The sequence below is a fragment of the Oncorhynchus clarkii genome, chromosome 12, assembly GCF_045791955.1.
Source record: "Oncorhynchus clarkii lewisi isolate Uvic-CL-2024 chromosome 12, UVic_Ocla_1.0, whole genome shotgun sequence".
Taxonomy (NCBI): Eukaryota; Metazoa; Chordata; class Actinopteri; order Salmoniformes; family Salmonidae; genus Oncorhynchus; species Oncorhynchus clarkii.
The window spans coordinates 87480594-87494573 of NC_092158.1; the positions used below are offsets into that span (position 1 = coordinate 87480594).

Below are 13980 nucleotides of genomic sequence, written 5' to 3' on the forward strand. Positions count from 1 at the left end.
ACTGGAGCTGTTTGAGACAAGGGAAACTGGAGCTGTTTGAGACAAGGGAAACTGGAGCTGTTTGAGAAAAGAAAAACTAGAGCTGTTTGAGACAAGGGAAACTAGAGCTGTTTGAGAAAAGGGAAACTAGAGCTGTTTGAGACAAGGGAAACTAGAGCTGTTTGAGACAAGGGAAACTAGAGCTGTTTGAGACAAGGGAAACTAGAGCTTTTTGAGACAGGCACTTTTAATCTCTGATTTCTTTGGACATGTGTGTGTGGTTGTGTGTGTGTGTGTGTGTGTGTGTGTGTGTGTGTGTCCTCTATATTAACACAGTATTTGTATTGGTCTTGCTACATTGTTGCAGCATGTTGTCACTGACTAGACCCTAGCTGTTGTAATGTACTCATGATGCGTGTTGGGACACGCTGTCTGGGAGTCAACCCCACAACAATGACACCTGCCTCCACAGCCACACTGACACCTGTATAGCTTTAACAACTATTATGAATGTCTGAAACCGAGGTTAGAAAGAGTGAGAGACCGACATGTACAGTTGAAGTCGGGAAGTTTACATACACTTAGGTTGGAGTCATTAAAACTAGTTTTTCAACCACTCCACAAGTTTCTTGTTAACAAACTATAGTTTTGGCAAGTCGGTTAGGACCGACAAAAGTCATTTTTCCAACAATTGTTTACAGACAGATTATTTCACTTATAATTCGCTGTATCACAATTCCAGTGGGTCAGAAGTTTACATACACTAAGTTGACAGTGCCTTTAAACAGCTTGGAAAATTCCAGAAATTATGTCATGGCTTTAGAAGCTTCTGATAGGCCAATTGACATCATTTGAGTCAATTGGAGGTGTATCAGTGGATGTACTTCAAGGGCTACCTTCAAACTCAGTGCCTCTTTGCTTGACATCATGTGAAAATCGAAAGAAATCCGCCAAGACCTCCACAAGTAAGTCTGGTTCATCCTTGGGAGCAATTTCCAAATGCCTGAAGGTACCACGTTCATCTGTATAAACAATAGTACGCAAGTATAAACACCATGTGACCACGCAGCCGTCATACCGCTCAGGAAGGAGATGCGTTCTGTCTCCTAGAGATTAACGTACTTTGGTGCGAAAAGTGAAAATCAATCCCAGAACATCAAGGACCTTGTGAAGATGCTGGAGGAAACAGGTACAAAAGTATCTATATCCACAGTAAAACAAGTACTATATCGACATAACCTGAAAGGCCGCTCAGCAAGGAAGAAGCCACTGCTCCAAAGCCGCCATAAAAAAGCCGGACTACGGTTTGAAACTGCACATGGGGACAAAGATCGTACTTTTTGGAGAAATGTCCTCTGGTCTGATGAAACAAAAATAGAACTGTTTGGCCATAATGACCATTGTTATGTTTGGAGGAAAAAGGGGGAGGCTTGCAAGCCAAAGAACACCATCCCAACTGTGAAGCATGGGGGTAGAAGCATCATGTTGTAAGGGGGGCTTTGCTGCAGGAAGGACTGGTACACTTCACAAAATAGATGGCATCATGAGGCAGGAAAATTATGTGGATATATTGAAGCAACATCTCAAGACATCAGTCAGGAAGTTTAAGCTTGGTTGGAAATGGGTCTTCCAAATGGACCATGACCCCAAGCATACTTCCAACGATGTGGCAAAATAGCTTACGGACAACAAAGTCAAGGTATTGGAGTGGTCATCACAAAGCCCTGACCTCAATTCCATAGAAAATTTGTGAGCAGAACTGAAAAAGCATGTGCGAGCAAGAAGGCTTACAAACCTGACTCAGTTCTACCAGCTCTGTCAGGCGGAATGGGCCAAAATTCACCCAACTTATTGTGGGAAGCTTGTTGAAGGCTACCCAAAACGTTTGACCCAAGTTAAACAATAACAATAAACAATATAAAGGCAATGCTACCAAATACTAATTGAGTGTATGTAAACTTCTGACCCACTGGGAATGTGATGAATGAAATAAAAGCTGAAATAAATCATTCTCTCAACTATTATTCTGACATTTCACATTCTTAAAATAAAGTGGTGATCCTAACTGACCTAAGACAGGGAATTTTTACTAGGATTAAATGTCAGGAATTGTGAAAAACAGAGTTTAAATGTATTTGGCTAAGGTGTATGTAAACTTCCGATTTCAACTGTATATATCAATGAATTGGCGAGGGCACTAAACAGTCTGCAGCATCCGGCCTCACCCTATTAGAATCTGAAGTTAAATGTCTGCTGTTTGCTGATGATCTGGTGCTTCTGTCCCCAACCAAGGAGGGCCAACAGCAGCACCTATATCTTCTGCACAGATTCTGTCAGACCTGGGCCCTGACAGTAAATCTCAGTAAGACAAAAATAATGGTGTTCCAAAAAAGTCCAGTTGCCAGGACGACAAATACAAATTCCATCTAGACAAAGTTGCCCTAGAACACATGAAAAACTATACAAACCTCGGCCTAAACATCAGCATCACAGGTAACTTCCACAAAGCTGTGAACGAGCTGAGAGACAAGGCAAGAAGGGTCTTCTACGCCATCAAAAGGAGCATAAAATTCGACATACCAATTATGATCTGGTTAAAAACACTTGAATCAGTTATAGAACCTATTATCCTTTATGGTTGTGAAGTCTGGGGTCCGCTCACCAACCAAGAATTCACTAAATGGGACAGACACTAAACTGAGACTCTGCATATTGAAATGCAAAAACGTCCCCTGTGTAAAACACCAAATAATGCATGCAGAGCAGAATTAGGCCGATACCCACTAATTAACAAAATCCAGAAAAGAGCTGTTCATTTCTACAACCACCTAATAGGAAGCGATTCCCAAAACTTCCTTAACAAAGCCATCACCTACAGAGAGTTGAACCTGGAGAAGAGTCCCCTAAGCAAGCTGGTCCTGGGGCTCTGTTCACAAACACAAACACACCCCACAGAGCCCCAGGACAGCAGCACAATTAGACCCAACCAAATCATGAGAAAACTAAAAGATAATTACTTGACACATCGAAAAGAATTAACAAAAAAAACTGAGCAAACTAGAATGTTATTCGGCCCTAAACAGAGAGTTCACTGTGGCAGAATACCTGACCACTGTGACTGAGCCAAACTTAAGGAAAGCTATGTACAGAGTCAGGGAGCAGAGCCCTGCAATTGAGAGAGGCCGCCGTAGGCAGAACTGGCTCTCAAGAGAAGACAGGCAATGTGCTCACTGCCCACAAAATGAGGTGGAAACTGAGCTGCACTTCCTAACCTCCTGCCAAGTGTATGACCATATTAGAGAGACATATTTCTCTCAGATTACACAGATCCACAAAGAAATTCAAAAACAAACACAATGTTGAAAAATTCACATATTTATTGGATGAAATACCACAGTGTGACATCACAGTGTGACATCACAGTGTGACATCACAGCAGCAAGATTTGTGAGCTGTTGACACAAGAAACCAGTGAAGAACAAACACCATTGTAAATACAACCCATATTTATGTTGATTCATTTGCCCTTTTGTACTTTAACTATTTGTACATCGTTACAGCATATATATATATATGTATATATGTATATAGACATACTATGACATTCGCAATGTCTTTATTCTTTTGTAACTTCTGTGAGTGTAATGTTTACTGTTCATTTTTATTGTTTATGTCACTTTTGTTTATTATCTATTTCACTTGCTTTGGCAATGTAAACATATGTTACCCATGCCAATAAAGCCCTCTGAATTGAATTTCATAGAGAGAGAGCTAAATCCCCTACAACCCATTACCTGTCCAATCCACCATACATTTTACAACTGTGGGCAATTTGTCCCCCTGTGACTTCCTCTCTAAATCTTTTATAATGCCTAATTGCTGCACAACCTAAAATGTTTACAGTTGTTGTTGTTGTTGTTTTATAGTGGGACAGTAGTTAGTTGTTTTAAAGTGGGACAGTAGTTAGTTGTTTTAAAGTGGGACAGTTGTTTTATAGTCGGACAGTAGTTAGTTGTTTTAAAATGGGACAGTAGTTAGTTGTTTTAAAATGGGAAGTAGTTAGTTGTTTTAAGGTGGGACAGTTGTTTTATAGTGGGACAGTAGTTAGTTGTTTTAAAGTGGGACAGTTGGTTTAAAGTGGGACATTAGTTAGTTGTTTTAAGGTGGACAGTTGTTTTATAGTGGGACAGTAGTTAGTTGTTTTAAAGTGGGACAGTTGGTTTAAAGTGGGACAGTAGTTAGTTGTTTTAAAGTGGGACAGTTGGTTTAAAGTGGGACAGTAGTTAGTGGTTTTAAAGTGGGACAGTAGTTAGTGGTTTTAAAGTGGGGCCGTCCTCCTCTTGTCTTGTTATTCCAGTTGTGTTATCTCCAGTCAGTTCCCTGTGTTTGTTTTTGTCTTTTTCTTTTGACTGACTGACGTACTGCAGCTGAAAGGCAGGTTTTCTCCGAACCCTCACCTGTCACATTCTCAAACAGGGAGAAGGAGAGGGAGTGAGGGGGAAGGGAGGAGAAAGAGAGGAGGAGGGGGAGAGAGAGGGAAGGAGGGGGAGAGAGGGGGAAGGAGAGGGAGTGAGGGGGAAGGAGGGGGAGAGAGGGGAGAGTGGAGAAGGAGGAGAGAGAGAGGGAATGAGGAGAAGAGAGGAGGAGAGAGAGGGAAGGTGTGGGAAGGAGGGGAGAAAGAGAGGAGGAGGGGGAGAGAGAGGGAAGGAGGGGGAGAGAGAGGGAAGGAGGGGGAGAGAGGGGAGAGTGGAGAAGGAGGAGAGAGAGAGGGAATGAGGAGAAGAGAGGAGGAGAGAGAGGGAAGGTGTGGGAAGGAGGGGAGAAAGACGGAAGGAGAGGGAGAGAGGGGGGAGGAGGGGAGAGAGAGGAAAGGAGGAGAGAGAGGGGAGAGTGGGGAAGGAGGAGAAAGAGAGGGAATGAGGGAGAAAGGAGGAGAGAGGGGGAAGGAGTGGGAAGGAGGGGAGAAAGACGGAAGGAGAGGGAGAGAGGGGGGAGGAGGGGAGAGAGAGGAAAGGAGGGGAAAGAGAGGAAAAACAAAAACCAAGAAGGATAAGTACGCACAGAAAGATAACTAGTTAATGACTACCTGTTGGTGGTTGTAGACTGAAACTTGTCAGAGCAGCACAGACTTCCTATTGAGTAGTGATGAGGGATACATGAGAATGTAGGCATGTTTTGGTAAATATGATGTAGCCTGGACAGGACAGGGGGGAAGACAATGTAGTTCTGACTAGCTGTGAGTAGTGAGAGGGAGGGGGAGAGGGGGAACAGATCAGTTTGGGGGAGGTGTGAGAGAGAGGGAAAGAGAAAAGAGAGGAAGGACAGAGCGAGAGTGTGGAAAGAGCGAGAGAGAGGACAGAGAGAGAGAGGACAGAGAGAGAGAGGACTAAGAGAGAGAGAGCATAGAGAGAGAGAGAGGACAGAGAGAGAGAGGGGGAGAGAGAGAGAGGATAGAGAGAGAGAGGATAGTGAGAGAGAGGACAGAGAGAGAGAGGGGAATAGAAAAAGAGAGTGAGAGAGAGGGGGAGAGAGAGAGGATAGAGAGAGAGAGGACAGAGAGAGAGAGGACAGAGAGAGAGAGGATAGAGAGAGAGAGGACAGAGAGATGGGAAAGAGAGAGAGAGGACAGAGAGAGAGAGGACAGAGAGAGAGAGAGAGGAATAGAAAACGAGAGCGAGAGAGAGGGGGAGAGAGAGAGGATAGAGAGAGAGAGGATAGAGAGAGAGAGGATAGAGAGAGAGAGGACAGAGAGAGAGGGGGAGAAAGAGAGGACAGAGAGAGATAGGATAGAGAGCGAGAGGACAGAGAGAGAAAGGGGGAGAGAGAGAGATAGAGAGGATAGTGAGAGAGAGGACAGAGAGAGAGAGGACAGAGAGAGAGAGGGGAATAGAAAAAGAGAGCGAGAGAGAGGGGGAGAGAGTGGGAGAGAAGGAGAGAGGGGAGAGAGAGAGAGGGGGACAGAGAGAGAGAGAGAGAGAGAGAGAGAGAGAGAGAGAGAGAGAGAGAGGGGGGGGGACAGAGAGAGAAGGGGGGGGCAGAGAGAGAGGGGGACAGAGAGAGAGAAAGAGGGGTGAGGTTGTTATTTCAGAGTAGCTATTGTTGTCCTTAACGATGTGTCTGTCTCCTGCTGTGACTCTGTGAGGGAGTCACTGTGCCCACAGTCAGCCCCAAGCTGAGAAAGCACCAGTAAACGGGATTGCACTGCTGGCAGGATGTGATTGTGTGTGTGTGTGTGTGTGTGTGTTCTGTCATCGCCTATCCTCAAACACCTCAACGTTACGAGAAGAAGTAGCGTTTCTGGTTTCTCCCGGACAGTTCACTGTATATTGTGAAATGAGAAAACAATAGTGTGTGTTTGTCTGTGTGTGTGTGTGTGTCTGTGTTTGTCTGTGTGCTTGTCTGTGTGTGTCTGTCTGGTTGGTTGGTTGGTTGGTTGGTTGGTTGGTTGGTTGGTTGGTGGTGTGTGTGTGTGTGTGTGTGTGTGTGTGTGTGTGTGTGTGTGTGTGTGTGTGTGTGTGTGTGTGTGTGTGTGTGTGTGTGTGTGTGTGTGTGTGTGTGTGTGTGTGTGTGTGTGTGTGTGTGTGTGTGTGTGTGTGTGTGTGTGTGTGTGTGTGTGTGTGTGTGTGTGTGTGTGTGTGTGTGTGTGTGTGTGTGTGTGTGTGTGTGTGTGTGTGTGTGTGTGTGTGTGTGTGTGTGTGTGTGTGTGTGTGTGTGTGTGTGTGTGTGTGTGTGTGTGTGTGTGTGTGTGTGTGTGTGTGTGTGTGTGTGTGTGTGTGTGTGTGTGTGTGTGTGTGTGTGTGTGTGTGTGTGTGTGTGTGTGTGTGTGTGTGTGTGTGTGTGTGTCTGTGTTTGTCTGTGTGCTTGTCTGTGTGTGTCTGTCTATGTGGTTGTGTGTGTGTCTGTCTGTCTGTCTATGTGGTTGTCTGTCTGTCTGTCTGTCTGTCTGTCTGTCTGTCTGTCTGTCTGTCTGTCTGTCTGTCTGTCTGTCTGTCTGTCTGTCTGTCTGTCTGTCTGTCTGTCTGTCTGTCTGTCTGTCTGTCTGTCTGTCTGTCTGTCTGTCTGTCTGTCTGTCTGTCTGTCTGTCTGTCTGTCTGTCTGTCTGTCTGTCTGTCTGTCTGTCTGTCTGTCTGTCTGTCTGTCTGTCTGTCTGTCTGTCTGTCTGTCTGTCTGTCTGTCTGTCTGTGTGTGTGTGTGTGTGTGTGTGTGTGTGTGTGTGTGTGTGTGTGTGTGTGTGTGTGTGTGTGTGTGTGTGTGTGTGTGTGTGTGTGTGTGTGTGTGTGTGTGTGTGTGTGTGTGTGTGTGTGTGTGTGTGTGTGTGTGTGTGTGTGTGTGTGTGTGTGTGTGTGTGTGTGTGTGTGTGAGAAAGAAGGACTTGAATCCCAGTCAAATAATAATCAGATTGTCTTCTGTTTGTTCAGCTCCAGAGCCTTCAGAAAGTATTCACACCCTTTCACTTATTCCACATTGTGTTACAGCCTGAATTTAAAATGGATTACATTAAAAACATTTGTGTCACTGGCCCTAGACACAATACCCAATCATGTCAAAATAGAATAATGTATTTACATATATAAATTAATAACAGCTGAAATGTCTTGAGTCAATAAGTATTCAACCCCTTTTGTTATAGCAAGCCTCAATAAATTCAGGAATAAAAATGTGCTCATTAACAAGTCACATAATACAATGGCTTGCGAAAGTATTCAACCCCCTTGGCATTTTTCCTATTTTGTTGCCTTACAATCCGTTTGTATCATTTGATTTACACAACACTTTGCCAATGCAAAATACTTTTTATTGTGAAACTTTGACAATTTGACAAATAAACTGAAAACTTGAGCGTGCATAACTATTCACCCCCTAAAGTCAATACTTTGTAGAGACACCTTTCGCAGCAATTACAGCTGCAAGTCTCTTGGGGGTATGTCTCAATAAACTTGGCACATCTAGCCACTGGGATTTTTGCCCATTCTTCAAGGCAAAACTGCTCCAGCTCCTTCAAGTTGGATGGGTTCCGCTGGTGTACAGCAATCTTTATGTTGTAAAAAGACTGAAACAGGTTTCCATCAAGAAGTTCCCTGTATTTAGCACCATCCATCATTCCTTCAATTCTGACCAGTTTCCCAGTCTCTGCCGATGAAAAATATCCCCACATGCTGCCACCGCCCTGCCTCACTGTGGGGATGTGGTTCTCGGGGTGATGAGAGATGTTTGGTTTGCGCCAGACATAGCGTTTTCCTTGATGGCCAAAAAGCTCAATGTTAGTCTCATCTGACCAGAGTCTCCCACATGCCTTCTGGCATTTTTTCTTTAAGCAATTGCTTTTTTTCTGGCCACTCTTCCGTAAAGCCCAGCTCTGTGGAGTGTACAGCTTAAAGTGGTCCTATGGACAGATACTCCAATCTCCGCTGTGAAGCTTTGCAGCTCCTTCAGGGTTATCGTTAGTCTCTTTGTTGCCTCTCTGATTAATGCCCTCCTTGCCTGGTCTGTGAGTTTTGGTGGGCGGCCCTCTCTTGGCAGGTTTGTTGTGGTTCCATATTCTTAAAATGTTCAAATAATGGATTTAATGGCGCTCCGTGGGATGTTCAAAGTTAATTATATGTTTTTATAACCCAACCCTGATCTGTACTTCTCCACAACTTTGTCCCTGACCTGTTTGGAGAGCTCCTTGGTCTTCATGGTGCCGCTTGCTTTGGTGGTGCCCCTTGCATAGTGGTGTTGCAGACTCTGGGGCCTTTCAGAACAGGTGTATATATACTGAGATCATGTGACAGATCATGTGACACTTAGATTGTACACAGGTGGACTGTAACTAATTCTGTGACTTCTGAAGGTAATTAGCTGCACCAGATCTCATTAAGGGGCTTCATTGCAAAGTGGTGAATACATATGCACAAACTTTTTATTTTTTAAATTTCACCTTACCAATTTGGACTATTTTGTGTATGTCCATTACATGAAATCCAAATAAAAAATCAATTTAAATTACAGGTTGTAAGGCAATAAAAGAGATAAAACGCCATGGGGGATGAATACTTTTGCAAGGACCTGTACATTTCATGGACTCACTTTGTGTGCAATAATGGTGTTTAATAACATGATTTTTTAATGACTATCTCATCTCTGTTCCCCACACATACAATTATCTGTAAGGTCCTTTAGTCGAGCAGTGAATTTACAACCCAGATTAAAACCACAAACACCAGGGAGCTTTTCAAATGACTCACAAAGAAGGGCACCTATTGGTAGATGGGTGAAAATAAAGTAGACATTGAATATCTCTTTGAGCATGGTGAAGTTATTAATTACACTTTGGATGGTGTATCGATATACCCAGTCACTGCAAAGATACAGGTGTCCTTCCTGCCGGATAGGATGGAAAAACCACTCAGGGATTTCACAATGAGGCCAATGGTGACTTTAAAAAGAGGTGCAGAGTTTAATGGCTGCGAGAGGAGAAAACGGAGAATGGATCAGACAGAGTGAAAAGAAGGAAGTCTGTACAGAATAAAACTGTTTGCAACAAAGCACTAAAGTAATACTGCAAAACAAGTGGCAAAGCAATTCACTTTTTGTCCTGAATACAAAAATGTTATCTTTGGGGCAAAACCAATACAACACATTACTGAGCACCACTCTCCATATTTTCAAGCATAGGGATAGCTGCATCATGTTATGGGTATGCTTGTAATCGTTAAGGACTTGGGAGTTTTTTAGGATGAGAAATAAATGGAATGGAGCTAAACACAGACATCTACTTGAAAATCCATGACAAGACCTGAAAATGGTCGTCTAGCAATGATTAACAATTTGAAAAGAGCTTGAAGAATTTTGGAAAGTTTAACGTGCAGATGTTGCACCATCCAGGTGTAAAAAGCTCTTACAGACTTAACCAGAAAGACTCACAGCTGTAATAGTTGCCAATGGTGCTTTTACAAAGTATTGACTCGGATGTGAATACTTATGTAAATGAGGTATTTCTGTATTACATTTTACAACAATTTTATAAAAACATGTTTTCGCTTTGTCATTATGGCGTATTGTGTGTAAATGCATGAGAAAAACATGTAATTAATCAATTTAGAATTTAAGGCTGGAAAACAACAACATTTGGAAGAAGTTAAGGGGCATGGATACGTTTTGAAGGCACTGTATATCTGCTGAGAGCCAATATTGATTAATACGGCTCGGATCCCGCTAGTCGGATCAAAATCAATAACATCCGGTGAAGCTGGAGCCAAATTCAAATGACAAAATTGTAATATTAAACATTCATGAATATACAAGTGTCTTACATCATTTAAAAGCGTGACTTCTTGTTAATCCAACCACGTTGTCAGATTTCAAAAAGGCTTTACGGCGAAAGCATACCATGCAATTATCTGAGGACAGCCCCCCACTTCAAAATACTTTTCCAAACCAGCACAGGCGTCACAAAATCACAAATAGCAAAAAAAAGAAATCACTTACCTTTGAAGATCTTCCTCTGTTTGCATTCCCAAGGGTCCCAGCTAAACAAAAAATGGTTGTTTTGTTCAACAAAATCTTTCTTTATATCCCAAAATTGTCAGTTTAGTTGGCGCGCTTGTTTCAGTAATCCACTCGTTCAACATGCATACAGTACAAACAAATCCAAAAAGTTACAGGTAAGTTCATCCAAACAAGTCAAATTATGTTTCTAATTAATCCTCAGGTACTCTAATATCTAAATAAACGATAAAATTGAAGACGGAGAATAGTATGTTCAATAGGGACGATAAATAGCGAAGAGTGAGACGCACTTCATTCACACCCGCAACAAGACACTTTTCTAATGTGAGACACATTGGAAAAACTACAACTACTCCTTTGTTTTTCAAAAAACAAGCCTGAAACCCTTTCTAAAGACTGTTGACATCTAGTGGAAGCCATAGGAACTGCAATCTGGGTATTTTTTATTTGTATATCTAGCATTGAAATGGCCTGTGACCTCAACAACAACAAAATTCAGAATGGATTTTCCTTTGGTTTTTGCCTGCCATATCAGTTCTGTTATACTCACATACATTTTTTAAACACTGTTAGAAACTTCAGTGTCCTATCCAATGCTACCAATTATATGCATATCCTAGCTTGTGGGCCTGAGTAACAGGCAGTTTACTATGGGCACGTCATTCATCCAAACTTCTGAACACTGCGCCCTAGCCCTATTACCCAGATCAGGACTGGTAGTGAGATGAGGATTTTTTACTCTACTCTACTCTACTCTACTCTACTCTACTGTACTCTACTCTACTCTACTCTACTCTAACCCCCCAGGTTGATGAACAACAACAGGTGTATTGCTGTAGGCTCACCCCTGTAACACCTAACAGTGCTTTATCTCCAGAGTAAGTCCATAGTTTCATTAAGTCTTATCTCTGACAGATAGACTGGAATCCTCAAGCATGTCAATAACTCTGTGGTTTGTGGCACTCAGAAGATAGACGATAGTTTGTGCGTGCTTTCGTGTGTACGTGCATGTGTGTGTGTTCTGGAATGCACTCATAAGATAGAGCAAGACTGATATCACAGGGAGGGATGGAGGGAGGAGGGAGGGAGGAGGGCAGACAAACAGACAGACAGGGAGGGAGGAGGGCAGACAAACAGACAGGCAGGCAGACAGACAGGGAGGGAGGGAGGAGGGCAGACAAACAGACAGACAGGCAGGCCGACAGGGAGGGAGGAGGGCAGACAAACAGACAGGCAGGCAGACAGACAGGGAGGGAGGAGGGCACACAAACAGACAGGCAGACAGACAGACAGGGAGGGAGGAGGGCAGACAAACAGACAGACAGGCAGACAGACAGGGAGGGAGGAGGGCAGACAAACAGACAGGCAGGCAGACAGACAGGGAGGGAGGAGGGCAGACAAACAGACAGACAGGCAGACAGACCGGGAGGGAGGAGGGCAGACAAACAGACAGGCAGGCAGACAGACAGACAGACAGGGAGGGAGGAGGGCAGACAAACAGACAGGCAGGCAGACAGACAGGGAGGGAGGGAGGAGGGCAGACAAACAGACAGACAGACAGACAGGCAGGGAGGGAGGAGGGCAGACAAACAGACAGACAGGCAGACAGGCAGACAGGCAGGGAGGGAGGGAGGGAGGGAGGGAGGGAGGGAGGGAGGGAGGCCACCTGTCAACAACCTCAGCCCTCCTCCATGACCTCACAGCCTGTCAGTCCGTCTGTAAGAAACAGCTGGCCAGAATGCAGCTACCCTCATTTATCACATTCCTCTAGATAAACAAGAACACTGTCAGTCTGTCTATATACACTGAACCAAAATATAAGCACATCATGTAAAGTGTTGGTCCCATGTTTCATGAGCTGAAATAAAATGTGCCAGAAATGTTCTATACGCATCAAAATATTATTTCTCTCAAATGTGTTTACATCCCTGTTAGTGAGCATTTCTCCTTTGCCAATATTATCCATCCACCTGACAGGTGTGGCATATCAACAAGCTGATTAAACAGCATGATCGTTACACAGGTGCACCTTGTGCTTGGGACAATGAAAGGCCACTCTAAAATGTGCACAAATGTTTTGGCATGCTGACTGCAGGAATGTCCACGAGAGCTTTAACCAGATAAATGAATGTTCATTTCTCTACCATAAACCGCCTCCATGTGTGGTGGCGCTGCGTGAGGCAAATGGTGGTCACACCAGATACTGACTGGTTTTCTGATCCCACGCCCCAACTTTTGTTTTTTAAAGGTATCTGTGACCAACAGATGCATATCTGTATTCCCAGTCATGTGACATCCACAGATTAGGGCCCAATTAATTAATTTATTTTTGACTGATTTACTTATATGAACTGTTACTCAGTCTTTAAAATTGTTACAAGTTGTGTTTACATTTACAGTGTAATACCCTTTCACACTACTGAGTTGAGCCGAGCCGGTCTGTGCTGACCTGAGTTGAGCTGAGCCGAGCCGAGCCGGTCTATGCTGACCTGAGTTGAGCTGAGCCGAGCCGAGTCGGTCTGTGCTGACCTGAGTTGAGCTGAGCCGAGCCGGTCTGTGCTGACCTGAGTTCAGCTGAGCCGAGCCAAGCCGGTCTATGCTGACCTGAGTTGAGCTGAGCCGAGCCGGTCTGTGCTGACCTGAGTTGAGCTGAGCCGAGCCGGTCTGTGCTGACCTGAGTTGAGCTGAGCCGAGCCGGTCTGTGCTGACCTGAGTTGAGCTGAGCCGAGCCGAGTCGGTCTGTGCTGACCTGAGTTGAGCTGAGCCGAGCCGGTCTGTGCTGACCTGAGAGCTGAGCCGAGCCAAGCCGGTCTGTGCTGACCTGAGTTGAGCCGAGCCGGTCTGTGCTGACCTGAGCTGAGCCGAGCCGAGCCGGTCTGTGCTGACCTGAGCTGAGCTGAGTTGAGCTGAGCCGAGCCGGTCTATGCTGACCTGAGTTGAGTTGAGCTGAGCCGAGCCGGTCTATGCTGACCTGAGTTGAGCTGAGCCGAGCCGGTCTATGCTGACCTGAGTTGAGCTGAGCCGAGCCGAGCCGGTCTATGCTGACCTGAGTTGAGCTGAGCCGAGCCGGTCTGTGCTGACCTGAGTTCAGCTGAGCCGAGCCGGTCTGTGCTGACCTGAGTTGAGCTGAGCCGAGCCGGTCTGTGCTGACCTGAGTTGAGCTGAGCCGGTCTGTGCTGACCTGAGTTGAGCTGAGCCGAGCCGGTCTATGCTGACCTGAGTTGAGCTGAGCCGAGCCGGTCTGTGCTGACCTGAGTTGAGCTGAGCCGAGCCGAGTCGGTCTGTGCTGACCTGAGTTGAGCTGAGCCGAGCCGGTCTGTGCTGACCTGAGTTGAGCTGAGCCGAGCCGGTCTGTGCTGACCTGAGTTGAGCTGAGCCGAGCCGAGTCGGTCTGTGCTGACCTGAGTTGAGCTGAGCCGAGCCGGTCTGTGCTGACCTGAGTTGAGCTGAGCCGAGCCGGTCTGTGCTGACCTGAGTTGAGCTGAGCCGAGCCGGTCTGTGCTGACCTGA

The 13980-nt window shown here is 45.1% G+C and overlaps 1 protein-coding gene across 1 annotated transcript in view; it reads right to left on the minus strand.

Annotated features, from left to right (window-relative positions):
- Positions 1-13980, minus strand: part of LOC139422342 (meteorin-like protein) — a 76403-nt gene that overhangs the window by 26554 nt on the left and 35869 nt on the right. The gene's annotated exons all lie outside the window — the stretch shown is intronic.